Source organism: Heliangelus exortis, chromosome 7 (assembly GCF_036169615.1).
Source record: "Heliangelus exortis chromosome 7, bHelExo1.hap1, whole genome shotgun sequence".
Classification (NCBI taxonomy): Eukaryota; Metazoa; Chordata; class Aves; order Apodiformes; family Trochilidae; genus Heliangelus; species Heliangelus exortis.
In genome coordinates, this window is record NC_092428.1 from 12,312,422 (window position 1) to 12,340,277 (window position 27,856).

Consider the following 27,856-nt stretch of genomic DNA (forward strand, 5'->3'; position numbering starts at 1 on the left):
GTCGGGAGATGGGGCCGATCTCAGGCCCGGGGCTGGGGGCGGCGGATGACAGCGGGGACGGGGCCGCGGCCGCCGCTGCCCGAGGCGGGGCCGTGTAGCGGAGGGGCTGGGCCGCTGCTTGGGAGTCCCGGCCCGGCAGACCGGCCGCGGTCACTGCCGCCCCGGGGGATCCGCTGGGGCTGTCCCGGCCCCCTCAGCCCTGGGAAGGGCTCCGGTCTCAGCCCCGCGGGCTCTTGGACGCTTCTCCCGTCACCTCGGCCCAGGGGCCTGAGGGGGCTCTGGTTCCCTTAGTTTGGGGGAATCTGGGCCTCTCAGTACCAGGGGGCACCGGCGAAACTGCGGTCACCTCAGCCCTAGTGCCCTCGGCTCTGGGGATTGCAGTCCCCTCAGCTCCGGGTCCCAGGACGGGACTCTGGTCCCCTCAGCCCTGGTGCCTTGTCGGGCTTGTTACCCTCATCACCAGGGTGTCTGAATGGGGGGTCCATTTCCCCTGTTCCTGAGGGTCCGTGGAGCGTATGGTTCCCTCCACTCAGCTGGGGCTGTGAGTGGGAGCCCAGTCACCCAACCTGGGGGACTCCCGGCCCTTGAGCCCGGGTGGGGACCCCTCAGGCAAAGCCAGGGCCCTGCCTCAGCCCAAGGCTTGCCTGGTCCCCCTCGTCCCGTTGCAAAGGGAAAGCTGTCTGCTTCCTGCTCCAGAAGGATCTGGAGGCATCTGCTGTGTCCAAGAAGGAGATCCGTCTCGTCCTGATGACTTTGAGGAGTGTAGCCGTGGCCTTAGCACTGTGCCACCTCCCCGGGTCTGAGGTTTGCTGGGTGACAGTGGCCTGAGGGACAAAGAGGCTGGAAAGCAGGATGAGGGGGGAGAAGGAGAGGCCTCACCATCACCCTGGCAGGTGTGTGGGATCCCTGTTTCCTTCTGAAATTGCGTGCTGATAGACTGGTTGGATTATGTGGATATTTTTGGCTGTATAATAATACACGTGGCTGTCTTTTTACAGTGATCCTGCTGGAGGCCCTGTTTTGATCAAGGTTTCTAGTTTACTCTGTCCTGTGTGAAAACCTCATTAAAAAATGCCTTGGTGCCTTTAGGCACTGTGAATATGCAAGGCAAGGATTGAAAGAGAGAGCAAAGAATATTATTTGTCAAAAATGGGACTTCTGCCATATTGACATAGTGCTGGTGAAGCTTGCTGATGCAGGCAGCCTCTCTTAGCAGAGCTGGTATGGGATGTTGATGAACATCCTTGTGTCACGTTGGCTGATGGCAGCATAGGTACGTCGTGGTGTGACAATGGGTTTTGTAGATATTTCTTCAGACTCTGTTCTGCCACTTCAGGTCCATGTGGATGAAAATGATTTCTGCTGGCTTTCATGCCCATTTGTAAACCAGTCTAAAATACAGACGTGATGCCTGACAATTCAAGTCAGTGGAAGCTCCGGTGTTGATCTTGGTGGGTTTGGGATTCCCAAATAATTTGTCACGTTTGTTTTTTACTTATCAACCTAGTGACAACATGTCTTCCCACATATTTAATTAACTTTTGTTGAATCACAGAATGGTTTGGGTTTGAAGAGATCTTAAAGATCATCTAGTTCCAGCCCCCTGCACGAGCTGGGGCAGCTCCCACTCAATCAGGTTGTTCAAGGTTCCATCCATCCTGGCCTTGAACAATTCCAGGGAGGGGACATCCACAACTTCCGTGGGCAGCTTGTTCCAACATGTCACCACCCTCACAGCAAAGAATTTCCTTCACTGTCTGCATGATTTTCTGGTCTCTAATGAAAACTTATGACACTTCTAAATTTAACAAATCAAAATATGCAGGTAATTTTCAGGACATAGAGGTATTAACGAATGCCATTTGACTACTACTCAGAGTTAACAGAATCCTTAAAAGGCAGTGGCTTGCTAATAGCACCTTTGTGTTCTCCATGTATGTCATTGTTTTTCTCAACGCTTGTCAGGCTCGAGTAGGTGCTGCTTTTAATGAAATAATTAGAGTTTTCTTGAGCTGAACTTGTGGAGGAAAAATGCACATGCTATCTGTGATAGCAACTTAAAAATTCTTCTCATCTTGTGGTTGGTGCTGCTCTGTGTTGTTAAACATTGGTTAATTGCTGTGCTAAATATAGGTGGCCTGGGATTTACTCAGATTTAATAGCAATTTCTATCTGGCCATAAGGAATTAAAGGCTTTTTAACTGGGGCAACAGGATAGCCTCTAAAAAAAATGCTCAGACAAAAATAAGCCAAACCCATGTTCTCCAACATGCCAGGAAGGGCTTGTTTGGAATAAAAAAAAAACCCAAAACCGAACCCAAAACAAAACAACAACAAAAAAAAACCAAACACAAAACAAAAAGTCAACCCAAACCAACCCCCCAAAGCCCCCAAACAATCTGTATAGCATAATTAAAAAAAAAAAAGTAGGGAGGTTTTCACATGGCTGTGACTGCTGGTTTTGTTGAACATGACATGAGATCCTTCTGTCATGGTGTGGTTCCCAGAGTAGTGTGTTGTGCAGGAAGGATTTTAAAGGCTTCACAGCAAGTTATTTGCTGAAATAGAGCAGAGCACTTGAATGCTATTACAGTCGTAATTCAAGTGCAACACATCAAAACCAGCTGGATGTGGAAAAAATGCTCTTAAGCAGAGGTGAGCTCCAAGTGAGCTCAAAAATCTGGGTTTTGAGAGCTCTTGTTTTCGTGTGTGGTGTTTTGTTTGTTTGTTTTTTGATGTGCTGTTACTGTTTTCTGAAGGACTTTTGTGTCCCTGGAGGCTTTTTGAACCCGGGACACCAGCAGACAGATAGTGACAGAGATCCCTCCAAAGGCTGCTGTTCTTCACAAGTCCTGTGCTGTGGAATGGGAACCATGGCTTTTAACATGGCTTGAATTGCCAAAGATAATAATTATAAATCCTCGCTCCCCCAAAAAGGCTGGAGGTAATGCAGAACACTGAGGAAAACATAAAACCTGCTGGCTTTTTGTGATGCTTTTGTTCCAAATATATTTTGTGCTTTCGAAAATCTACTTAGCAGAGACAGTGCTTGGTGTAGGTTGCTTGGTCTTGATTTTAGTTAATAAAATGAACATTCATGCCAGTAAGCTACTAAATATAGTCCATGAACATAAGTGAATTCTTAGACATCTTTAAAATGGGGTACTTAATAATTTCTTTGCCTCAGTCTTCAGTGGTGGGACTAGTTCCCTGGGCACACAGTCCCTTTAAAATGTTTGTCCCTCTTGTTTCTAGCCTTATCAAGCAGGTTAATCTAGTTGAGGAGGGGAAAAATCCTTGAAGTACCACCCAAGCTTTGTTATTGGCTGACATAATTCTGTAAGCTCTTGACTAAGAGAAAAATAAGTCTAATTTAGGAGACTTAATATGAGTCTTAAAGAAATGCAGCTTTTAAAATGTAGTTATGTCCTGGTTGGGCCAGGATAGAGCTAATTTTCTGTCTTGTAATTTTGCTTTCAGCTACATCTCTTGTACTTGATGAAATTAACAGCAAGTTTCTCAGTCAGTGTCTGTTTCTAGGACTGATAACACTGATGTTTATAGTTACAGCTGGAGAATGGTGTGCAGAACCAAGACCACTGCTGGGTTCTGAGGAGAATCTTGTGCTTCAGGAAGAGAAATGGAGTAAAGAGGGCACACCTGCAACCCTCCTCTAGGGAGGAACAAATGAGACAGATGACCAAAATTGACCAAACAGAGTATTCCATCCCATATAAATTTGAGGGATCATGAGGGTCAAGTCCCTTTTTCTCTCTTCTCTCTGGCCCTTCTTTGCCTGTTCCTTGAAACAGTCAAGGAGGGGGAAGTGGTGGGGTGGCCCTCTATGTTAGGGAGAGATATGAGTGTCTAGAAATTAATGATGGTGATGACAAAGTTGAGAGATTATGGGTTAGAATCAAGGGAAAGGTCAATAAGATGGATATCATGGTGGGAGTCTGCTACAGACCACACAACCAGGATGAAGAGGTGAAGGTACTTTATAGAGAGTTGGGTAAGGTCTCAGGGTCTCTATCTCTTGTTCTCATGGGGGACTTCAACTTCCCAGATATCTGCTGGAAATATAATACAGCAGAGGGAGAACAATCCCAAAGGTTCCTGTAATGTGTAGGAGATAACTACTTGTTGCAGATGGTGAGGGAGCGAACGAGGGGATAAATGCTTCTGGACCTGCTTTTTGTTAATAGAGAAGGTCTTGTGGGGGATGTAATGGTTGGAAGGTGTCTTGGGCAAAGTGACCACAAAATGATAAAGTTTTTGCTTTTTAGTGAAGTAAGGAGGGGAGGCTGCAGAACTGCTACCTTGGACTTCTGGAGAGCAGACTTTGATCTCTTCTGGACTATGGTTGAAGAAGTCCCTTTGGGAGGCAGTTCTGGAGGACACAGGAACCCAGGAAGGCTGGGAATACTTCAAGGAGGTAATTTTAGAGGTGCAGGAGCTGATCATCCCCAAGTCACAGAAGACAAGCTAATGAGGAATGAGACTGACCTGGCTGAATAGAGAGCTTTGGCTGGAACTCAGAAACAAAAAGAAAGTTTATGGTCTTTGGAAGGGAGGACAGGCAGCTTATGAGGATTACAAAGATTCAGTGAAGCTGTGGAGACAGAAAACTAGAAAGGCCAATACCCAACTGGAACTAAACTTGGCCACCATGTTGAAAAATAACAATAAATGTTTCTATAAAAATATCAGCAACAAGAGGAGGGCTAGGGAGAATCTTCATTCTTTATTAGATGCAGAGGGAAACAGTGACCAAGGATCAAGGAAAGGCTGAGGTACTTAATAATTTCTTTGCCTCAGTCTTCAGTAGTAGGACTAGTTCCCTGGGTACACAGTCCCTTAAGATAGAAGACAGAGATAAGGAACAGATTGGGCCCTATGTAATCCTTGAGGAAATGGTTATGGACCTGCTTCATAAGCTAGACCCAAGTTGATGGAGCTGAATGGTTGACACCCTGGAGTGCCAAGACAGTTGGCAGATGTGGCTGCTTTGCCTCCCTCTGTCACCTTTCAGAAGTCCTGGCTAACTGGGGATGTCCCATTGGACTGGAAACTGACAAATGTGACACCCATCTTCAAGAAAGGCTGGAAAGAGGATCCCAGTAACTACAGACCTGTCAGGCTCACCTCGATGCCACAGAAGGTCATGGAATGGATGATCTCCAGAGCCACCATAGAACAGTTAAAGGTCAACCAGATAAATCAGGCCCAGTCAGAATGGGTTCATGGAAGGCAGATCCTGCTTGACAAATCTGATCTTGTTCTGTGACAAGGTGACCTGCTTGGTGGATGTGCAAAAGGCAGTTCATGGACTGCAGTACTACCTGGACTTCAGTAAAGCCTTTGACACTGTCCCCTATAACATCCTCATGGAAAAGTTGGCTGCCCATGGCTTGGATGGGCCTGTACTCTGCTGGGTTAAACACTGCCTGGGTGGCTGGGCCCAAAGAGTTGTGGTCAATGGAGTTAAATCCAGTTGGCAGCTCAGTCACGAGTGGTGTCCCCCAGGGCTCAGTGCTGGGGCCACTCCTGTTTAACATCTTTATTAATGATCTTGATGAGGGGATGGAATGCACCCTCAGTAAGTTTGCAGATGACACCAAGCTGGGAGGGAGTGTTGATCTGCTGGATGGGAAAAAGGCTTTACAGAGGGACCTGGACAGACAGGGTCTTTGGACTGAGACCAACTGTATGAAATTCAATAAGGCCAAGTGTTGGGTCCTGCATTTTTGGTCACAACAACCTGAGAGTACTGATTGACAGCTGGTTGAACATGAGCCAGCAGTGTGCCCAGGTGGCCAAGAAGGCCAATGGCATCCTGGCCTGTATCAGGAACAGTGTGGCCAGCAGAACTAGGGATGTAATTCTCCCCTTGTACCCATCACTGGTGAGGCCTTACCTGGAGTACTGTGTACAGTTCTGGGCCCCTCAATTCAAGAAGGATATGGAGGTGCTGGAGAGCAATGAGGCTGACGAAGGTACTAGGGGGAAAGTCTTATAAGGAGAGACTAAGGGAGCTGGGGTTATTTGGCCTGGAGGAGACTCAGGGAGGACCCTATCACTCTCTCCAGCTGCCTGAAGGGAGGTTGCAGTCAGGTGGGGTTCGGGCTCTTCTCCCAGGCAGTGAGTGACAGGATGTGAGGGCATGGCCTGAAGCTGCTCCAGGGGAGGTTTAGGTTGGATATCAGAAAGCACTTCCTCATGGAGAAGGTGATCAGGCATTGGAATGGACTGCCCAGGGAAGTGGTGGAGTCACCATCCCTGGTGCCCATGGTCTAGATGATGTGGTATGTTAGGTCATCCCAGAGGTCTTTTACAGCCTCAGGAACTCTGTGATGCTGTGACATTACTCTGAAGCTCCAGCAGCTTGGGAGGAGATGTTACTGTACAAAGCAGCTGCCTTTCTTCTTTGCAGGTACTGCTGTATGGGGTATCTGGAGAAGAGAGCTTTTGCAGCCTTGGTTTAAGGATTTTTTAATAGCTGTCATCTCTCCCTGCCCCACGCAGCCTAAACCTTTGATTTCCTTGACTAAAAAAGAGTATTGCATTTTGAAATGTCTTACTATTTCCCTTGCTGGTCTATTAGTATATTAGCTTAACTTTGTGTGTGTTGAATGCCATTAATTCTCACTTGCAAATTTAATGTTGGGAGCACAGAGATTTGTGCTAATTGAATTTAAAGCCTTGTACTTGAATTTGTTAAAATGGCAGATTCAGACAGTTGAAATACTTTAATGGGAGAGTGTATAAGTGTTTTAAAATTTGTTCTTGCAAGTGAATCTAACAGTACAAGGGGAGACCCTGAGCAGACAGATCACATTTTGATAGGGCTTTGCTCTCTCTCATTTTTTATCATGATGTGGGTACAGCTGGCAAAATCCAGTATGTTGAAAATCTTCACACTTGACATCTGCTCAGGGTTGTTCTTGACTCTGACTTAAGAAGTACTTAGAAGTACTTACTTAGAAGTACCTGCTGATTAGAAAAGGGAAAATATAACCCCCATTTTCAAAAATGGAAAAAAAGAAGACCCAGGTAACTACATGCCAGTCAGTCCCATCCCTGTGCCTGGCAAGATCATGGAGCAGATCCTCCTGAAGGCTCTGCTAAGGCATGTGGATAACAAAGGGGTGACTGGTGACAGCCACACTTCACTAAGGGCAAGTCCTGCCTGACAATTTGGTGGCCTTTTATGATGGGGTCACAGCCTTGGTGGACAAAGGCAGAGCAACAGATGTCATCTGCCTGGACCTGTGCAGAGCGTTTGACACCCTCCTGCATGACATTCTGGTCTCCAAACTGGAACAATATGGATTTGATGGACGGACCACTCACTGGATAAGGAACTGGCTTATGGGATGGTTGCACCCAAAGAGTTGTGATCAATGGCTCAGGCTCCAAATGGAGATGTGAGATGAGTGGTGTTACTCAAGGCTCAGCACTTGGACCATTTAATATCTTTGCCATCTTTGGCAACAAGGAGAGTGGCATTGAGTGCACCCCCAGCAAGCTGCTGATGACACCAAACTGTGTGGTGAAGTCAACACACTGGAGGGAAGGGATGGCATCCAGAGGGACCTTGAGAGGCTGGGGAAGTGGACTTGTGCAAACTGCATGAAGTTCAACAGGGCCAAGTGCAAGGCTCTGCACCTGAGTTGAGGCAATCCCATGCACCAATACAGGTTGGGAGGAGAAAAAATTGAGGACAGCCCTGAAGAGAAGGACTTGGGGCTGGCAGTGGACCAGAAGCTTAACATGAGCTGTCAGTGTGTGCTTTGCAGCCCAGAAAGCCAACTGTGTCTTGGGCTGTGTCAGAAAAAGCACAGACAGCTGGTTGAGGGAGAGGATTCTCCCCCTCTACTCTGCTCTTGTGAGACCCCACCTGGAGTACTGTGTCCAGTTCTGGAGTCCCCAGCATAAGAAGGACATGGAGCTCCTGGAACATGTCCTGAGGAGAGACACTAAAATGATCAGAGGGCTGGAGCACTTCCCCTGTGAAAAAAGGCTGAGGAAGTTGGGGTTGCTCAGCCTGGAGGAGGTTTTTGAGGTGACCTTATAGCAACCTTCCAATATCTGAAGATTGACTGCAAGAACACTGTGGTAGGGCTTTATCCATGGTTGTGTAGTGAGAGGACAAGGAGAAATGGTTTAAAACTTGAAAATATTACATATTAGGAATTAGGTATTAGGTTAGGTATCAGGAAAAAAGTTTTCCTGGAGGGTGGTGAGACACTGAACAGGTTGCCCAAGAAAGTTGTGGCAGCCCCCTCCCTGGAAGGATTCAAGGCCAGGTTGGATGGGGCCTTGAGCAACCTGGGCTGGTGGGAGGTGTCCCTGCCCATGCAGGGGGGTTGGAACTGGATGATCTTTAAGGTCCCTTCCAACCCCAGCCATTCTATGATTAAGTATTTCTATAAAAACAGTAGAGAATATAGAGCCTTTCTCAGTACCCATTATCTTCTTCTACAGCCATAGTTTTATATACTAACAGAGAAAGGACAATCATTTGGGCTGTCAAACTTTAAACTTCCTAACTTCAGCAAAATAACTAAGGGTTAAATAAACACAGAAGCAGCTCTCACCACCTGCAGGAGACCCTACTGTTGTGCTTTTTACAAGATGAAGTGTTTAATATATTACTCTTGATTGGAAAGGAGTCATAAAGATCACTACTAAGCTTTCCTAGCAGTGTAAATCTGTTCCTCCCTAGGTAGTGCCATGCTTTTAAGAAGTTTGTCTTGAAACATTTCCATAAAATCTCTTGATACCATACTTTGACCTTCTGCCACTGAGCTGGCGTGTTGTATGGACCTTTGGCATGAGCTCTACTGCCACTTTCAAGTAAAATTTTAACAGGCATTGAAAAAATTGACTACACAGCTGAGCACTGTGCCAAACTATAAAAGTCCCTTTTGTACACAGAATGGATTTTTGCTTGCTCGTAAGGCTTGGAGAGCCCTTCTGTAACTTCTTAGGAATGGCTTTGAATCTACCTACTACATACAGCTTCATCCAAATTGAGCTATAGTTCTTCTGCTCTGATGTCTGCTTTGTCTCTGTTGTGCCCATGCTCCTCTGCACAGAGATTTATGTAATCAGAGTATATTGCTGTGGAAAACTTTGTCAGAAAAGTTAATTTTAAACTGTTAGAAAGGTTTAAAAATTACTGCTGTTACAACGATGTAAAAGACCTTGGAAGCACCTTGAGGGCGATTGCTGCAAAAATACCTGCAATGAGGTATGGTTCTCAGGGCATATCACCAAGTAATTATGAAGTTACTGCAAGGTGGCCACTTACAGTGCAGGAGCTGCTAGCCATCTGTGCTAGTGACCTGCACCAGGGCTCAAGCTTTGCTTGATTTAAATGGGAGTGAAAATCCAGTGCCAGGGAGCACAGGGCAAGCTTTGCTGCTTACATAGGGTGTGTAAAGAGTATAAAGTGCCAACAGCGTGTGAATTTTCAGTGTTTAGGGAATGCATTTTTAGACGAATAGTTGAGTGAATGCAACTTAGAGGAAGGAAGAGGAACATCCGTGTTCTTCTGGAAATGTTGAAGCTGGGTGTTTGGGGGGCAGGATGTTAAGCAGAGGCAGGGTGGGGGGTAGGTGGTGGTGAAAGCAGCACAAAGCAAAAACACACCAAGGTGAATGCAAGCCTGGGAAGGTCCCTACTAAATGTCTTGTTGTTCTGCTTCCACCAGTACTTGATGGATGGAAGGGTACACTTTTAATGGAAACGTGTTTTTACAGAGACTTCTGGAGGTAGGAGAAGCTTGCACTTGCCAAAAGCAATACTTAGTAATGGGGGTAGGGTTTTTTTATCTACACTTAATGAAACAGTGCAAAGCTCACTTCACAGTAGTGAGCAATAATCCACAAATAAACAGAATGACTTTTCAGATATTGCCTTTGTTTTTGTGCATATGCAATTTCCTACTTCAGTTTTTGTCAGCTTAGAAATGTAAATACATGTTTTACCAAAGGGCATTGTAAAAAAACCAACCAAACAAAAAACCAATATGGCCCAAAGCGTGAGTATCAGAAGTGGATTATTTGCATTCTGATACTTTTTTCAGAGTTTGTTTCGGTAACATGTAGAATACAATGAGTATCTGTGCTGAGAAGACACAGACCCATATAACCATTTGTCTTGTCTGAAAGCATCTGTAATGTTTTTGAGAGGGAATGCCAGAGTTGAATGAGTGGCTATGAGAAAGTTAATGGAGATTACAGTCACAGGCAAATTTATTTTGGAAGGTGAGTTTTGGAAGGTGAGCAAGACCAACCCCAAAGGTAATTCAGTTTTCCTAGGGTCCAGTTTGGTTTAAAAAACTTTCAAGGAAGGTCTGTTGCTGTTAAGAACCCAATGTGGGCTTTGGGGAGAGAGGCTCCCACCTACACACGGTCCGTCCTGTGAGCTTTACTTGGTGTTTTTTCACTGTCAAGCTGGGATGGGAGAGGAGGAGGGGGAAAAACCTCATCTACTGATAGTATTGAAGATACAGGTGCACCAGATTTATGCAATAGGAAGGCCTGGTAGCTGTTTTCTTCTCTGTGCCTGTCCAGCTGAGCTGATGTTTTCAGTGAGCTACCAGGTAGTACTTCAGTATCTTCTTTGTGGTGCTGTTTTAATCACAGTTCATCATGGCACAAGTGCATCATTTTATAACTGCCTACAGGGAACTCTCCTTGGGCATTTTATTGAGTTGCTGCCAATCTTTAAAATCCTTTTATGATTCTTCCCATTAGACCTACTTCTTTGCTAATATCCCACAAAGTACTTCAGAGGTTAAAAGTGGGTTGTTTGCATTAACTTTGTAATCCCTCTCACGCTGGTAACAGTGCTTTAATACTGTCCATTCATAGTTGCATGTGAGCAAAGGTTCAATATAATTATCCTCTCTACAATAATTGTCCACTCTACAATAATGTCTCCCAGATTCATAGTTTTGGATTTTATTTGTTAACATTCTGGGAATCTTGTTTCAATGATCAAGACTTTTTTTTTTTTTTTTTTTTTTTTTTTTTGGTCTTCTCATGGTTGGAGCCTGACAGCAGATTATATGCTAATATCACAGGAAATTGTGTTCCTTCAAGTGGTTCCCCTGTAATAGCTACTACTAAATTACTTATGTTTTTTTGCAAATTAGGTAATTATCTGATTGTGTTAGTCCATTCTGCCATAAACCTTATGAAAATTATGAAGTACACAGTACTTTGCCTACCTCTAGTTCCACTTTCAGCACATAAATCACAGAGTCACTGGAGCTGGAAGGGACCTCTAGAGATCATCATCTAGTCCAACCCCTCTGCTAAAGCTAAGTTCCTCTACTAGAGGTGAAACAACAGAGCTTGTTTCCTTGCACAGCTGTGCATCACCTTTGCTTTTTCAATAGCAGCTGCTGATTAGGCCTCTCCCTAAGAAACAAACCCCTCGGAGTGATTTTTCTCTCCCTGGCAGTGTTACCTTATTTTCTTCTCTTCCCCCTCCATACAGAAGCAGCTTTCTGCATGGGAAAACCCATGTGCAGAGCCCAACCTGCTCCAACAGGATCCAAGCTCACACTAGGGCTGATGGCAGTGCTTGCTGCAGCAAAGCCTCCTTATTCCCAGGGCTCTGCCAGCAACCCAGCTTGCCAGGAGTCAGGGACACTGGGATGGACCAGGGAGCAGAGGAGATTTGGAGATGCACACATTTCCAAGCACACGAGGATTGTCTGTTCAGTCATTGAAGCTACACACAGTAATGTAGTGACATGAGGCAACCAGGTGCCACTAATTGCCAGGTAGTGGGCTTGACCTCGTGTGAAGCCCACCTGTGCCTAATTAGGGCAGCCCCTACTGCGCATGAGCAGGATTAGGGGGCCAATAAAAAGCTCACACCTGGGGAAGCCAGGGGCCTGGTTTAGCCACCTTCGGAGCAGTAGCACCGATCCAGGCTGGTCAGAGCACCATTCCTGAGAGTCTACTGGGACACCTGGTTGGACCTTGGAGCGCTGCACCCATAGAAGAGGTTCGTCTTGCTACACAGTAAACACTTGCAGTTTGCTGAGAAATGCTTTCACACATATTTTCTTTAGATTTGCACAAGACTTAACTTAGAAGAGATGAACTAATGGGTAGGGACAAGACAGGAACACCCATGCATTGCTAGGGGCTTCTGTCCCATGTGACAGCAACATGGTGCCACCATCAAGCACCATCGCTGGTCCTGGTCCAACCACCCTGTAACAGCAGCATAAAATACCTTCCAGCCAGACTTCCTGGCTCCAAAGGCAGTCCTGCAAGCTCATTCTCCTCTTGATGGAGAACATCTCTTAATATAAGACTGGTGTGATACTTTCTAAAGGGTCATAGTTTGTTTATTATAAATTGCCATTTAAGTAGGAGTGAGAATTTTTTTGATGTGTTCAGCATGTGGACCAACCCCAGTGGTTCAATGTAGAGGGACTGCTTGAATTGCCAGGAATGAGAGAGACTGATTTCCAATGTTATGTTACCCTGAGCTGGGGGTTGCAGTGGCAGGGTGACTTCCCACCCTGGGACCCTGGTGAAGTGTGGATGCCTCCAGACTGTAAGCTCCAATCTCTATCAGTATGTCCCTGCTTCTAGATTGAGAGGCTGCAGATTTGATTCCCATAGAAACCAAAGGTTTGGGTACATCTGTTCAAAGTGAGCTTTCTGGGCTGAATTAATTCATGGCTGTCATAGGGCATATTGCCACCTCCCTCCCTTGGTTTCCCCCAGCTTCCAGAGTTGAAGGGGTGACCCAGGAGGTTTTGGAGAAATGTGTTGTGGTTTCTCTAGCAGGGCAGGACTTTATCAAGAGGGAAACAGCAACACAGTGAATGTCAGTGTATGGGACATGTGCCACATGTTTTCTGCCCTATCACTGTAGCAATCAAGTTGAGGTCTGTTTCATGCAAAATACAAGTGGCCATCTCTGCACCACTTAAGTGAAATAGCTTCTGCAGTGAATTGTAACTGATGCATTGTGTTGTTTTTTTTTTTACACACACCATGAAATGCAATTGTGGGTCTGTAGTAGACTAAACTCAAGTGGGCTCTAATGAACCATAGCATGAGACTGTGAGATCTTTTCTCTCTGGGATTAGAAACTCTGCACGGCCTCTGTGTTCCAGCACTGGAGATGGTGAGGGGATGGCAGAGCACCACATTCTGTCTCCAGCTGAAGAGTCTGAAGCAAGTGAGCAGGCAATTCCTGGGAAAGGATGTGGCAACAAGGGAGAAAGCAGAGGAGCAATGGGGCAGGGTGCAGGCCAGGCACCACTGGAGTATTTGTAGTGTCAGTATTAGTATGATACAATTAAAATATTGATACTGCTACATTGTCACTGTAGCAGCCTTGAGTAGTCCATCCTCTAGGAAGGGATTTTGTTGGTTATAAAGCCAGTTCTCAGTATTCTAGATGAAGTGTGTGTGAATGTATGCTTGCCTTTGGTGTTTATTCTAGACACAAAAAAAGTATTAAATCAGCATAAATTTTTGAGTCAGAACTTGTATGCACAAGAGTTTCAGATGTGCAGTTTTGTATAGTTCTTGCGTCCTTGCTCATAATGTTGCTGAAAGTTGCTAAAAAAGGCAGCACAAACTTCAGCTAGAAAGAAAAGAGTCTGTTGATTTCCACAGACATTGCAAAGTGAAATGTCTGAGGTATTTGAAAGGATAAACATGCAGATCTTTCTGTATTTATAGCTTAAAAAATAGGAGAAGGATTAAAATAAATAAAAAGAGGGGTGATCTCTTATCTGGAGGTAACATCTACTTCTGGATGTAAAGATTTCTTTTCCTTGTGAGGACTGCTTTAAAAACATTTTGTTTTTTATAAAACTGAGGTGAACTACTCCATGGTCATTTATGTGAAGTGACTTGCTGTATGCCTAATAATAATCCACATATTTTATTTGTGTGATACTGTAAAATTCAGTTGCTCAAAGAACCCTCTAACACATCTTTAAGTTTTAAAAGGCAGCCATTCCTTATCACAGTGCTGGATGCAGGAGAGTTCTCAAACTCATGCATAACATGAGTGACAGCAGACATGACTTATATTGTACTAATAGATACATATGTATAAAACTCATTGTAATAAAGATCAGATTCCCTGGAACTAATTGTAATATTTATCTGATTTCCTGGAAATGTTTGCATTCTTAGTTGGGGAGGGGACTTCTGGGAAGTCATCCTGTGATGTCCTTATGTTAATTCCTTCTCCAACACCTGCATAATGTTGGGCAGCAAGTCTAGCTGGTCTTAGCCAGTTGCCATTTGCAAGGCCCTTAGTTCTTTGAGCTTGCTATCTATTTATGTGCTGAAGGCCTGGACACAGTTTACAGCCCAAATCAACCCATTGTTTAGTGTCAGACAGGGTCTTCAGGAGATACACAACCAGAGCTGGGCTACTGTTATCTCAGTGTACAGGATGCTGGCTGATAGTTTTGTGGTTAGCCATTTATCCAAGAATGTGAACAAAGCGGAGTTTTATTTCAGTATCTTTCTGCAATAAATTAACCTAGTACATTAAATTAAGTAATGTTTTATAGCCATGATGTGCTGTACTTCCTTTTTTTCTTTTTAATGTGAAGGTCTCAAGTCGGCCTCTTAGAGCTGACGATGGTCTTGTACAGGGCATGTTAGGTGGTCTTAAGGTGCCATTCTTTTTTTAATTGGTATTTTTATTGCTATGGTTTCCATTGGCAGGGTGAGGGCAGCACTGTTCCTCCAGTGGCTGAAACCACTGTTAACTCTGCAGAGAGGGGGAGAGCTGTTGTCTTATCTGGAGATTTTCTTAGGTACTTACAAGGATGCATACTTATTCCTCAAGTGTAAGTATTAATGTGCAGTAAAGTGACATGGTTTTAAGCTCAGCAATTAATACAGGTATTCTCAGCAGGACTTTGAAAGTATTCCCGAATTAAACCTGTCAGTTATAGTACTTCTTGCTTCAAAGTCAGCAAGTAAAGGCTGGAACAAGGCTCAGAAATGCAGCTAAAATCAATTTCAGATCATCTCTTTAGTCTTGGGCTTCCTGGATCGGTCTTCTCACAATTCCTCCCCGTCTTCTGCCTCCTTGTGTCCATTCCCATCCTCTCAGGGTCCTATCATATCCTGTGAGACTGACCTCTGCTGCCACCACCTTCCTCTTGGGCTCACAGCTTACTCTGAGAGGTGACTGTTACCTGAAGGGGAGAGAGAAGGAAACAGAAATTAGGTATTTGCAGCTATTTGTCATTAGAGGGAGAAGGCACAGCAGCAGTGTTGGAGAGCATCTCAGAAGAGGAGCACCTGGTGTGGAAGGAGAGAGCTTTGGGTTCTGCTAGGAAAGGGTGGGTCTTGGGCCCCACCTGAAGCATATGTCATAGGTACCACAGAGTCCTGCCTTGCTGCTGGGGACCTTGTACTGAATTTGAGGCTTCTGATGAGGTGAGAAGGGAAGGAGGGCTTGGGATTTAAACGACTGCTTTTGCTAGATCAGTCACCAGGTTTGTGTGGGCTGCTTATATGCTCAAAATGTAGGAATATTCTGGCAAGTGTTGAGTAAACTCTAGTTCTCTTTTCATGCTTACATGCAGTTTATTTCCTAGAAGTTTCAGGGAGCAGATGAAAATTCTGTGGGTTGTTTGTAACAGCTGATCAAGTGCAGCTGATCAAGCGTAAACTGAGGGCTGTTTTTATGAATGTGCTAAAGCAGGAAACAAAGCCTTCCTTGGTAAGGTCAGCATCATAAATTAGGGTCTGTGTTGATTTTTCTGTTGCTACAGAGAATTTTCCCTTTTTTCCTTAATGAATTTGCTTCTGCAGTGTGTGTCGATCCACCTTTAATCTTCCATCTGATGAGAGCAAGATCTGCTTGTAGTTTTGGGTCTTCAGCTACCTCTCTTGCAGCTGCTGGCTCAGCAGTTCAGCCTGTGACACCAAGCCCATTCCAGGCTGTTTCTCACCTTTCCCAGCATCAGTGAACGCCCCTCCGAATAGAGGGTTGGGGGGCTATAGGCCGATCCTTTGTGACAGCTGCTGCCCCTGCCTTTAACAAAACTGAAAAACCAGTGTGCAGAGCTACAAGGGAGGGAGGATCCTCATCCCTCTTGTTCCAAGTGAATGCATTTAAATTTTCACCAAGCTTTCTGCAGTGAGCCAGAATAAAACTGACAAGAGGCAAGGACCTCAGTTGGGCTTCCACCCGGGTCATCTGTGCTACTGTATCCTGACTGCAAGAGATCAGCCTGCATGTTTACATCCAGAAGTACAAGCAGGATGGCAATTTATGGGTTTCAAAAAGCTCTGCTTTTTCCAGGAAATGTGTGAGACTGGAGTCAGGGATGAGCATCCCCCGAGGGCAGGGGTGGCGGAACTGGCTGCAATTTCTGGCTGTGGGGGGCTGCCTCCCTTACCTTCCTTCTCATTTCAAAATTAGTGCCAGTCATCGATTCCCCAAAGCCTGGGAGGTAACTATCTCTTGGCATTTATTTAACTGCACAGGAGGAGTGTTGCAGCAGTGCCCAGATGCTTTTCAATGCCCAGAAGAAACAAGATTAAAAATCAATTATTGTAGCCTGGCAGGGGTGTGGTCCAGAAAATCCTCTTCCCATACTGATAGTTTTTAAGTCAAGAAAGAGAGTAGAAAACTAAAAGTGTGTGAACCAAATTTCTGCTTCACACCGTGGAAAACTCTAAAAGATGGAAAAACTTTTGTAGCTGGAAGTTTAAGAAAATTACTATTTTTTTTCTTCCTAAGGAGGGCAAATGTACATACTTTGTTGCAGGCAACTTTGAGTTTATTGATGGACACGTTGTGCTGCTGCTGAGCTCTCAACTCCCTCGCCGAGGCTAGCAAGTCACCTGCCACTTGTTAATGTGTGCCTTAACGCCCTTCAAAAAGCACTGAGCTTTAGGTATCGTTTGCATCAGACTAGGGGTGTATTGATTTTTAACACAGAGCAGTTGTTGCCCATCAGCCACTCTTCTACACCGCTCAGTAGACTGATTAAAGCACTAATCATTCTCCGAGGTGTGGTCTGGTAACATTGCTTTTTACTTACAGTGAATTAGTCAAGTGCAAATCCTTGAAAGCAAATTCATGCTTGAATTCATTGCCCTTGGTGCATGGATGTGCAGGTCTCTCTCCTGGCCACTGCAACGAAGAACAAATTAGTGTCTGTGTTTAGGAGACTCAGGTCTGTCTGAGAAGAAAAAAGTTTCTGCTGAAATTCTTGTGTGTGACAGATGACAGCAAAGCCTCACTGGGAGTTTGAGGTCCATGGCTCCTGAGAGTTCTGTGCATTGTCAGGAGGGTTGCTGCTGAGCTGCTGCATTTTACAGCCACCAGGCAATAAACCATTTCCAGCACACTGGTAGCAAATCCTTTGCTTGCTTGGCCTCTGGAGATCCAAGAAACAGGAACAGTTTGTCAGTATTGGGGGCAGGCTGCATCTCAGCTGCTCTCCACTTTCGTCCTCAGCACTGGAATTTAATACTCCCAGAGGGCAAGAATGCATTGAACTACTCTGCCATTACCTTCATCGTGTTGTTCTGATGGACAAATGTGCCTGCCAGCTTCCTCCTTCTTCCCATTGATAACAATGGCACCAAAAGAATTAGCAAAAAGGAGCATGTAAGACAGTTCTAGCATGAAGCAGATAAGCTGTCTCACTTCAGCTTCACTTAACCCCTGACTTTATGAGAGGTTTGTGAACCTCTTTCATGAGAGGTTTTCAGGATAAGTTTAAAAATGAAAAAGTCTCTCACTGAAAGAGGGGAGAAAGGATGCAGGAAAGCTTAAGGCTTTCAAATGCTTTGCTTGTACTTCTTGGGGTATATCCCTTTTTTGCTAGTTGTCCAAGGTGAAAACTAACTCTCCATCTAAAGAAATTGTTTTAGGGAAAGGTGAGCTTCATTTTGACCTTTTTTTTTTTCTTTAGCTTTGTTTTCCTCACTTATGCAGCACCTGCACCCCAAGCCTTGCAGTTTAACTCTGTTGCCTTGATACATACCTTGGTGTACATTTGCACTGATGTGAGAAGGAAGTTCCCTAACTGTGGGGAAGCATCATAGATAAGAAGAGAGCAGATGACTGCTGGAGGATGACTTTGTTCATGTATGTAGTATATATTGTGTGATCTTAAAACAGAGATCTTTTATATGTTACATGGTTCCATACCGTTTTCTTTCTGACCTTTGGATTCTCCCCTGAACTAGGTTTTGTTACTGCCTTTGGCTCATATAACTTAAAATTGTTGAAGAGCTTCACTAACTTCTAAATTCTCATCAGAGATTTTGTTAGTGAACCAGCACTCCAGTCACCTGCTCAATCTCCCCTGTCTTTCTCTCCTATAATCAACCCAGCTTGTTCAAGCATATTGCTTCCCTATTAAGCAAGAGCATTATTAAGCATTTGATCTAGTTCACCAGGATGATGACGGGCTCTCTGTAAGAAGCTTGTGACTGCAGGGAAACCACATGCAAAGGTGACATCAGTGCGACAGTATAAATCTTGCCACTGTGACTCCAGAAATGCTGAATGTGAATTGAAGGTGTAGCTACTGTAACTAAATGTGAAATGGAAAGGTCTTGTCCTTGGTGGTTCAGAGTTTGTTTTCAGCTGTTGAGCCTGTGCCCTCCATTTCTTTGCCTCCAAAGAATAAAATGTGTGAGGAATGGGAAGCAAGATGGTACAATAGATCCAGCATTCATCACAGTTGCACCTGTGTTTGCTCTGTGCTGAGGGGCTTTCTTGTGGTCAGGGAAGTCTGTGTAGGTCAGAGCAGCACAGAGAGTTTACTGGGCAACTGAGGCAGAGCTAATACTCATCTGCTCTCTGGCCTGTAATTAGTTCAGATTCCCAATAAAAACAGGAAAAAAAAGGTAAAGGTTTGCAGGTGGCAAAAGGTTGTTATAATTTCTCTGAGGTGAGTATAACTTTTGTAAATCTCTGAAGAGAATAGATTTATTTACTATGTCACAGTCTTCTGCAGTGACTTGAAAAGGGCTGTTGGTGAGGCAGTGAGGAACAGTTATGCCACTAATTATGCCTATTAGCAATTTAAATAGGGCACTGGCAGTGGTTGTTTGGTTTGTCTGTGGTAGACTGGTAGTTTACTTGGACTAACTGGGGTAGCTGTGTCAATTTACAAGTGTTTGGAGAAGAGTTTGCATTGACAAGGAGGCTGAAGGTCTCTCATATTCCAACCTCCTTATCTTTAGCATTGATGTGTAGATTCAGCGGTACAAGACAACTTTGTCCATTGCTCTTTATACTGACTGGGAGCAAAACCTTAAATCTCTGTGACTTTAGTGTGACATCTTGGAAACTTGTTCCAGTACAGATGCTGTTTGCATATCCACCTGTGTGTTTTTCAGATTAGGCTTTCCCTCCAGTGGGCTTTTAAAACGTGTCTTTGCAGAAAGAAAAAGAGAGAACTTAGTTTTTAACATTGCAAAGGTCTTGTGAAACTTAAAGGTGCTCATATACCTCTTCCTATCTGAGAAACCTGCCTTCCTGCCCCTCTCAAAGCAGGGTGTGGGGAGGTACAGTTCTTTGTGACTTGCTGCTTTTGTTGTTCTTACCTCATGAAGTGCTGCAGATAGTTTTGTGTGTTGCATTGAAGCAAACCAGTTAATTTTGGCACTTAGTGTCCATGTGATGTTAAGTAATTTTCTCCCTGCTATAAGAAAAAAATGGAAAATGAAGTCTGGTTTTATTGGTTATGATGAGCAACTTGTTCAGTACTATGAGATACTGCACTCTGGGTTTTTAGAGCCATCAGAGATCCACAATAAACTTTTCTTTAACTTTTGAGCTTCATCAAGTAGTCCTATAGCTAAGTGTTGCACAAGGCTTGTCTTAAAATAGTTTTGTAGGGCTGAGGTTAACCTCATGGAGGGTAAGCATCAAGTTGGCCAAAGTTTATTCCAATGTTTTTTATATTGTATTGTGTAGATTTCACTGCTTGGTCTGAGGTCTCTGACCGCACCAGGCGAGCTCCAGCTTGTAAGGTAGAATGAGTAAGAATTATGAGAAGATCTGTGTGGTTTTTAGTATCTGTTATAGGAACTCCTAATGTATTTTAATATGGAAATACAGAAGTATATAGTATTACCTTGCTATAAACCTTCATATAGTGATGTGAACTGAGCAGGAAAATATTTTCTTACCTGACAGATCACCATTTTAAAAGCCTATTTTTTTTCCTGTTTATATTTGGTTAACTCTAAGTTGTTAATGTAGCTTGCATTAAATCCTGTGATTAATGAGGCAGTTATGGAAATGAGAAAGTAACCAGCTTATGGCTGGGAATTCCCTGCCAGGGGCAAAAAACCTCACAACCCAAGGAAAGCATGCACCAAGAGCTGGGAGATAGGGACTCTGCAGAGCTAAATAAGGAGAAAGCACAGAAATACTCACTTATCAGTAGCTACTACAGAACCAGTATAGTGAGGCTGGAGCCAGCTGATAGAAATGTGACTCACTGTAGATAAATTTCATCAGGTGGGGCAAAACCTGTGGAGTCACAGGTACTTTACTGCAGAGCTGTAATACAAGGATACTTTAATACAGACCCTGGCCAATATGCATGGACATCATTTGGGTACATCACAAAGAATTTATACAGTTAAATTATGCATATGCATGATGTTTCTGAGGGTAAGCAGGATTTGGCTCATTGGACTTGGATTTCATAATAATAAAATTTCCTTACATTCACACATGCGTGCTGTTTCCTGGTGGTCCTTGGCAAGGGTCTTTGGGAGGAAGGCTCCAAGTCTTCTTCATGGTGTACTTTTAACCCCAGGCCTTGAATTCTCACACTTAGGTAACAGATATTGATGCAGTGAGCCAGAACTGACCAAGTCTGGTTTTCCTTAAGCTTAGCAGCAGCCCACTCCATTTGTCTGTAATCCCTTGCAATAAATCAGGAATACCTTGTCTGGCTAATTCTTTGTTCCAAGGTTAGTAATTTTAACTCTCCTTTTCAGAAACAAAATATTTTCTTATCTTATTCACTAGAACAGAAAGGACATAAAAGAAAAAATACACTATATTAGTATAAATGTAATACCAGTATTCCTAGAACTAAAATAGCTACCAATAATTATTTAAGCAAAACAAGGTTAATATATTTAATATATAATACATTATATATAATATTATATAATATAACATATATATAATATAATACTTATACATATTATATATATATGCCCACATATGCTTGTGTACAGCTGGCATGTGTTACATCCCTTATATATAAGCATACCAGCATCAGTCCTGGTCTCCCCTTCTTCCCTATGCCATCATCACGACAACTGCAGGTACTGTATTGTCCAACTAGCAAAATCTCAAACTTGTAATATTGTTCTCATATCAAACGCTGGCAGATGTAAGCATGAGAAATAAATTTTCTCAGCTCTGAGGTCTATTTCCAGTGCAGCTCCTTTTACCCAACTCAAGGTGTTCTGATTTCTCTCTTACAGCTTTTTATCAGCAATTACTTTTTAAACACGCTTGCAAGGGTGGAAGATGTCTGAGGACCTGTTGTTCCAAAGCTCTTGCAGAATGGGAAGAGCTAAGCTTAAAAAGTTTAAACTGTGGTTTGTTTCCAAGTCAGTAGATAACTGGACAGCAAGGCTTTTGGCCATGAAGAAATGGATTTAAATGTAGTGTGAATTCTGATGAGTGATGTTGTTTGCAGGTCCAGGTGAACCATTTCTGTCCCCATCCCTTTAGCCAGAAGCATGTAGACTGTGTTTGTCACAGAGTCCTTGACTTTCATCCCATTCTCCTTCAGCTTCCATGAAGCCAGAAATAGGTACCATTTAATGGAAAATGATCTATGAGATGCCAACCGGTTTAGTTGGTTAAAGTAAGCAAAATAATAAACAATTTTAACCAGTTCCTGTTGGTGGCAGAAGACTGGAAACTTCAGTTGCATTATTGTCTGTCCCAGGAGTGCCAGTGAGGTCCCTAACTCTGGTCATACCCTGCATGCCTAATCACTACCATGTTTGCATAATAAAGTCACAAGGTGTGTTGTGTGAAAGGTTACAGGCTGAAGGGAATGCCTGTCATTTCCCAATCGCTTTATGGGAAGAGGCATATGACATTTTATAAATAGGTTTATGGGTTGCAAGTTGAGGGAACCCTTGCTGTATTTGCCAGTAAGCAAGGAGAATGTGTGTTTCAGAAGCAAATGTTGCAGCAGATAACATTACATTCAAAAAGATGTTACAATAACATGCCTTGAAAAGATTGTTAAGCCAAAGCTTTCAGGAAAGTCCTGATAGATCCATGAGTGTATGTATATGTGCACTAAGTAGACTGGTACTGGGAGCTGTGTGTAGTGGAAACTTTGTTCAGCTATTGATCCAGGAAATATGATCCATCTGAATAATCAGACTGGGTTTTTATAGCCTAAGGAAATTATCTAGAACCATCTGGCTGTGAATATGAGAATGACTTATGAGTTAGTTGCAGTGTGTTTTGTTTTGTTGTTTTCCAACCTAACACTGACTTGCTTTTTTAGAATTAACTTAGCTTTTTATCTTCAACGTATTTTCAGGTGAATCTGGGAAACACTGAGCATCTCACCTGTCAGGGAAGGTGGAAACTATCCGTGTGTACCAGGTTGCTTCTCAATGTAATGGCATCCATCTAATGTAAAGGTTACCAAGTGCCTGTGGGACAGCTGGCACCCTAGGATGGTAAGGAGACTTAGAGCAATGTTGAGGTCAGATTTAAGGTGTTTTTTTGAAGGACGAACAATAAGAAGGTGAGGAGGAGACCTGGGAGAGGAATTAGTATTTTGAAAACAGGGAAAGAGACCTTCTCCTGCTAATGGGATCACAATTTGTTGCATACTTGTATGTTAAATCTCTTACAACCTAAAAATTAACCAGGCAACAGACAAAGGGGATTTTTGATCTGATTGTTTCTCAGTGGAAGTGGATTTCCCTTTGTTAGATATCCTCTCTCTGCCATAATTATTTAGTAAGAGGCCTCAATTTTTTTTCATCTTAAGTGATGCTTGTGCAGTCCTTTTTTCCCCACACTCCTCAAAATTATGCTTCACCTTATTTACAGTGTAAAATGGCAATCAAGTCTTGGTGGTGTATTGGATGGGTTTATACAGTCCTGTGCAGAAGGTACTGCAGTCTTGGGTGTGAGGCTGAGCACAGTTGTGTACTTTGATGTTAAAAGTGCATATTCTTTAATGTGTTTAAAGTGTTCTTGCTACAATCAGTAGCTTTCATTTGTTTCTTAAGTCTTTTGAGCTTCTTTCCCTCAGTTTTGTTCCCAGCCCCCCATTCAAGTCACTGAGAAGAACTAAACATGATCCCACGAATAAATCCTGATCATTCATGTAACTGTCTTACTGTCGGTCATGGTAACAACAGCTTTTTCCAGACTTTGGGAAACTCAGAATGGGTTTACAGCATGCTAACTGTTTTGATAACTTCTTTCCATACAAGAAAGATAAATGGGGATGTTTCTGGTTTCCTCCCTTAATACTTCACCTGACACTGATTAAAAATGCACTGTGTCTGGCAGGGGGAAATTACCTCTGAATCTTGCTGAAGTGGTAATAAGAACTAAAAATATTCTGGTCTTTTTGTTTGTTTGTTTTATTTTTAACAATTAAAGACAAAAAGCATGTAATGGAAATCACCCTAAAATATAATAGCAAAAGCTGTGGGAAAGGGAGGATAGAATTTAGATAATGATTCCCTGTTGTAGATCTGTCTACATAAACCAAAAAGGGATCACTTATTTTTGCATACCCTTTCACTGGGAATGAATTCTACATTACCATTAGCTGTATGATTTTATTGTCTCTGCAGGAAGAATGCAGAGTCACATAATTGTAGATTAGGGACAATTTGCAAAGTATTCAATGATGCCTTCAGAGATGTTTTCTGTGTAAGAACTGCATCACAAATTTTACTGGCTTCCTACATTCAAAGAATTAGCTGTAAGGAGGATAAAAATGACATCTTAAACATTGCCTAAGCATTCTCTCAAAATTCCTTTTGTTGTCTTTAAATAAATTAATTTGACTTCTTTAATCCACAAGGTACTGGGTTTGTGAACTTGTGCATGTGATCTGTTAAGGCTGAATTTTTTCCAGTGTATTTTAAGGAGTACTTTAGTGCATCTAGCACACGAGAGACAGAGGTGCCAAGGTAATGTGGAAATAAGCCTACCTTCCTGTGCTGGGGTATAAAATGAAAGTGCTGCTGTAATCACCAAGGTGCTTTTTCTAAGTAGGCAGCCTTTGCAAACATTCCTGACCCTTGCTGCTTGTTTTGTATTGGAAAGTATGACAAGAGTCTACTACTCTTGCTCCTTTTGCGCTGCTGCTGCTTGAGTTTGTGCGTTAAGTGGGAAGGAGAAGAGGAAGAGGAGAATCCTCAGCTCCAAAGCTTTGTGCCTGCTTTGTTGGAACAGCTCAAGTAAAGAGGCAGGGAGACATTTGCACTTCTGTAAAGTCCTGAAAAGTGGCTCTTGTACATTTACTTGGTACATTTACTCTCCTAAATCATGTGATAGTTGGTTCACTTACAGTTCTCTGTGGATAATAATGATGATAGCAATCACCTGAAAAACATTTGAATATTAATAAAAGAAATTATTTCCTCTTTCTGGAACTCCTGCAGGTTTCCACAAGCTGCACTCATTTCAATGCATTGGTCAGAGCTGCAGCATCAGCTCTAAGCCTGTCTTAAGATTGTACTGATTACAGTATATTAGATCAACTGTTATAAAATGGTGCATATGTTCTGAATAAAGATACTCTAGAGGGTGTCTGGGTCCTGTTTACAGTGACTGGTATTTCTTTGCCATCTTGTGATACATGAGAACCAGACTTGGCAAGTAGCTTCAGAAATTACTTCTTCATAGCATCAGAACCATCAGAATTGCTTCTCATCTGGTGCTTCTGCATTAAAGAAATGCTGCAGATGCCAGAGCAAGTGGTGTCACAGATAGAGCTGAACAATGTCACTTTATATGCTAAAATAGAAGTGGGCTTCTCATGCCATTATGCCTTCCTATCACTTAGCAACTCCAGAAGCTGAGCTACTTGTATAGAGATACTAACATGCAATTTAAGGAAACTGGAACCTGCACCACAGCAGACCAGAAGCTGCTGCTGTGAAAACAGCAAGGTCTTTCTCTGGGGGAAGGAGTGTGGAATGGAGGAGTTTGATATCCAGATGAATCAATTTAGGTAAGGTAGATCTTTTATTCTGAAAAGTATATAACTCATGTTAGAGTTTAAAAAAATACAAAGAGGTGTCCTCTGTGCCTCAAGAAAGATAGGAAGGATCTCTAATCAAACCTTACTATACAGTTCTGCTGTCAGTAAACACAGCTATCTGTCTCTGAACTGCTTCTACTTTATTCTGTCTCAGAACCAATTCTGTTCACGGCAGCAATGTCCTTACAGGGTGTGTATGGCTTTATACTGGAGAGGAAGAGGCTACAGCCAGTATTAAACTTCTTGGGAGCTCTCATGGCACTCAGCAGCACATGCTGATTCCTGACTCACTCATCAGAGATGTGTATTTACATTTTAGTGCCAATTTATGCTCCATCATCTCTTGAATTGGGGGACGGGGTGGGGAATATCTGTCCTTCCTAGAAGAGCCTGTATGGAGAGTTCAGAGCTTTCCCTCTGGATGCTGAGAGGGGTATGGCAGGCTTGCTTTATCCTGGCTCACACTGATGCTGCTCTTGGCAGAGGGGTGGCTCTTTAGGCTTCCTAGAGCTTGGTAGATGAGTGGGTGCCTGCAGGCAGAGAGTGTGATGTGTTTGGGAGAAGAGTGCAGTTACTCGTGGAAGCAGGGCCTTCCTCCTTACTGAAGAGGAAGTGCTGGTGGGTTTCCATGGAATGGATAACTTCTGTTTTGTAAGCATTGGCTGTTATTGCTACAATCCTGCATCAACCAGAGCAGGATGACAAGGGTTTTACTTGAGCAGCTCTGCTGCTGGCAGTGTGCTGTGGCTCCATCTGGATAGGCAAAAGCTGTTTTAACTTCCAGCTGGTTCCAGAGAGGAAAGGTTTGGCAACTGGAGGCTGGGCTAGTGGGCGCTCAGCCCTGGTGAATGTGCAGACAGGGAGGTACCTTCTGGCTCCCTCCTCAAAGTGCTTTGATGAAATAATCTTGAGAATGAGGCAAGAATGCAACGTAAAACCCACATGCAAACTTCTTTAAAAATTTTAAATCTATCTAAAAAGGAGTCCAAGAATTCTGAAGTGCTGTGTTGCAGTTTGCTTTCCAGTAGTTACTTATTTGTGTTTGGTTCTGCTTCAGCAAGCAGAATATGATTTCCCATCCTCCACAACTGGTATTTTAATGGAAATATATAAATCACAGTTTCCTTAAGTAATGTGAATGGAGCAGTGAGACCATCTGTTTTTTTCTTATCCAAAAGTTTAATCGAAATAGCCCTGCATGAAGGCTCTTCTCATGCAAAAGGGTTCTAGTTCTCTTCTGGATGTCTGCCCTGGTTTTGTCTCCCTTCAAAGCTAGGGGGTTGGATGAAAAGTGTATTTGCTTCCCAGCTGTGTGCTGGGGCTGAGTGCTGCCAGCTCCAGTGTGCAATGCCTGGTTCAGAGGTGGAGTGACTTTACCAGCTGTCTTTAAAGAAAATTTAAAGATTGATTTCATTAGTATCTGCTCCAAGCAGCAATGTGTAATCAAGAGTTGTTAAATAAAAGGTGCTCCAGGTTTCTCTAGGACTGGCTTTCGAAGGTGAGGCACTGAGATTGCCATGACATTGGTAGTTGGTGTTTTCTGGTCTGTGGTGCTCAGGGACCGCATGGTCAGTGGTCTGTTCTTGGCAGCTCCCTTTCCCACTGTATCCTGGGTGTCCCATCCAAAGCACTCTTGCCTGAGGCAGGCAGGGAGGGAAATAAGCCAATGTCCAAGATGAGCTTCTGCAGGAAGGGTGGTGCTTGGGAATGGCAGATCTGCTCTCCCTGGAGTGCCACAAAGTGGATGAACAAAGTGCTCCAGGCCTCCTTCAGCTGCAATGAAAGCTCTACAGGCCTTAATTGAGCACAGGAATCTTGTCTCTTTCTGTGTCCTTTGGGCAATACTATTTTCAAAATGCAGCTGTCCATGTTAGCACAATCTTCACTGTATATCCCAGCTATTGGTAGACGGTGAAGTCATCTTGACATTGTAACAACTCCTAAAGTTTTAATAGTTTTAATAGAAGACTTCCTGTTAGCTTTGCTTCTTAACATGCAATTTTTTTTTTTTTATAGTGACTCTTACTACTATGTGAGAAGCAGCCAGCAGCAGGTCTTCTGAGCTTTAATTCCAATATTTGTAGTGAGCTTCTAACCCGATGAATCAAGTGCTCTCAGCAAAGCAATTCCAGGTAAGTAAATGAATTTTGTGTTTTGAAGCACGCATATTTTTTCAATACTTTGTTTACTGGAAACTGATATTAAATGTAACCTGACTGTGGGCAAGTTCTTGTTTTGGATTTGCACAGGCTGGTATCCATCTTGCTTTGGATTAATCATATTTTTGCATGTGTGCCAGTGGCAGTATTCACCATTGGCAGCATCACTTGTATATTTGCATTTACTGTCATACAGCTGTGTCTGTTTCTTTTAGCAGCTGTTCTGGGTGCTTTCTTTGGGTGAGGCTCTTGTTTAAGAGTATGGCTTAGTAGAGCAGCAGATTCCCTCCATTTCCTGTTACTTGAGTTGTTGCTTGTACCATCCTGTTGCACATTGTTCAGGGCAAAAAAACCCAAACCAAACCAAAACTTAAACCAACAGTATAACTCTAGTGTTAAGTTGTTT

General features: G+C 43.3%; 1 protein-coding gene across 3 annotated transcripts in view; it reads left to right on the forward strand.

Moving 5' to 3' along the window:
* The window catches only part of SGMS1 (sphingomyelin synthase 1), a 91,830-nt gene that overhangs the window by 304 nt on the left and 63,670 nt on the right, over positions 1-27,856 (forward strand). The window contains exons 1-2 of one of the 3 annotated variants that reach the window (XM_071748870.1): positions 15,346-15,364; positions 27,308-27,423. The exons of 1 other annotated variant lie outside the window; for it this stretch is intronic. The gene's annotated coding sequence lies outside the window, so the exon portion shown is untranslated. Of the gene's footprint in view, positions 1-15,345; positions 15,365-27,307; positions 27,424-27,856 lie in introns of those variants that run through there. One more of the 3 variants, XM_071748868.1, reaches the window with a different exon arrangement.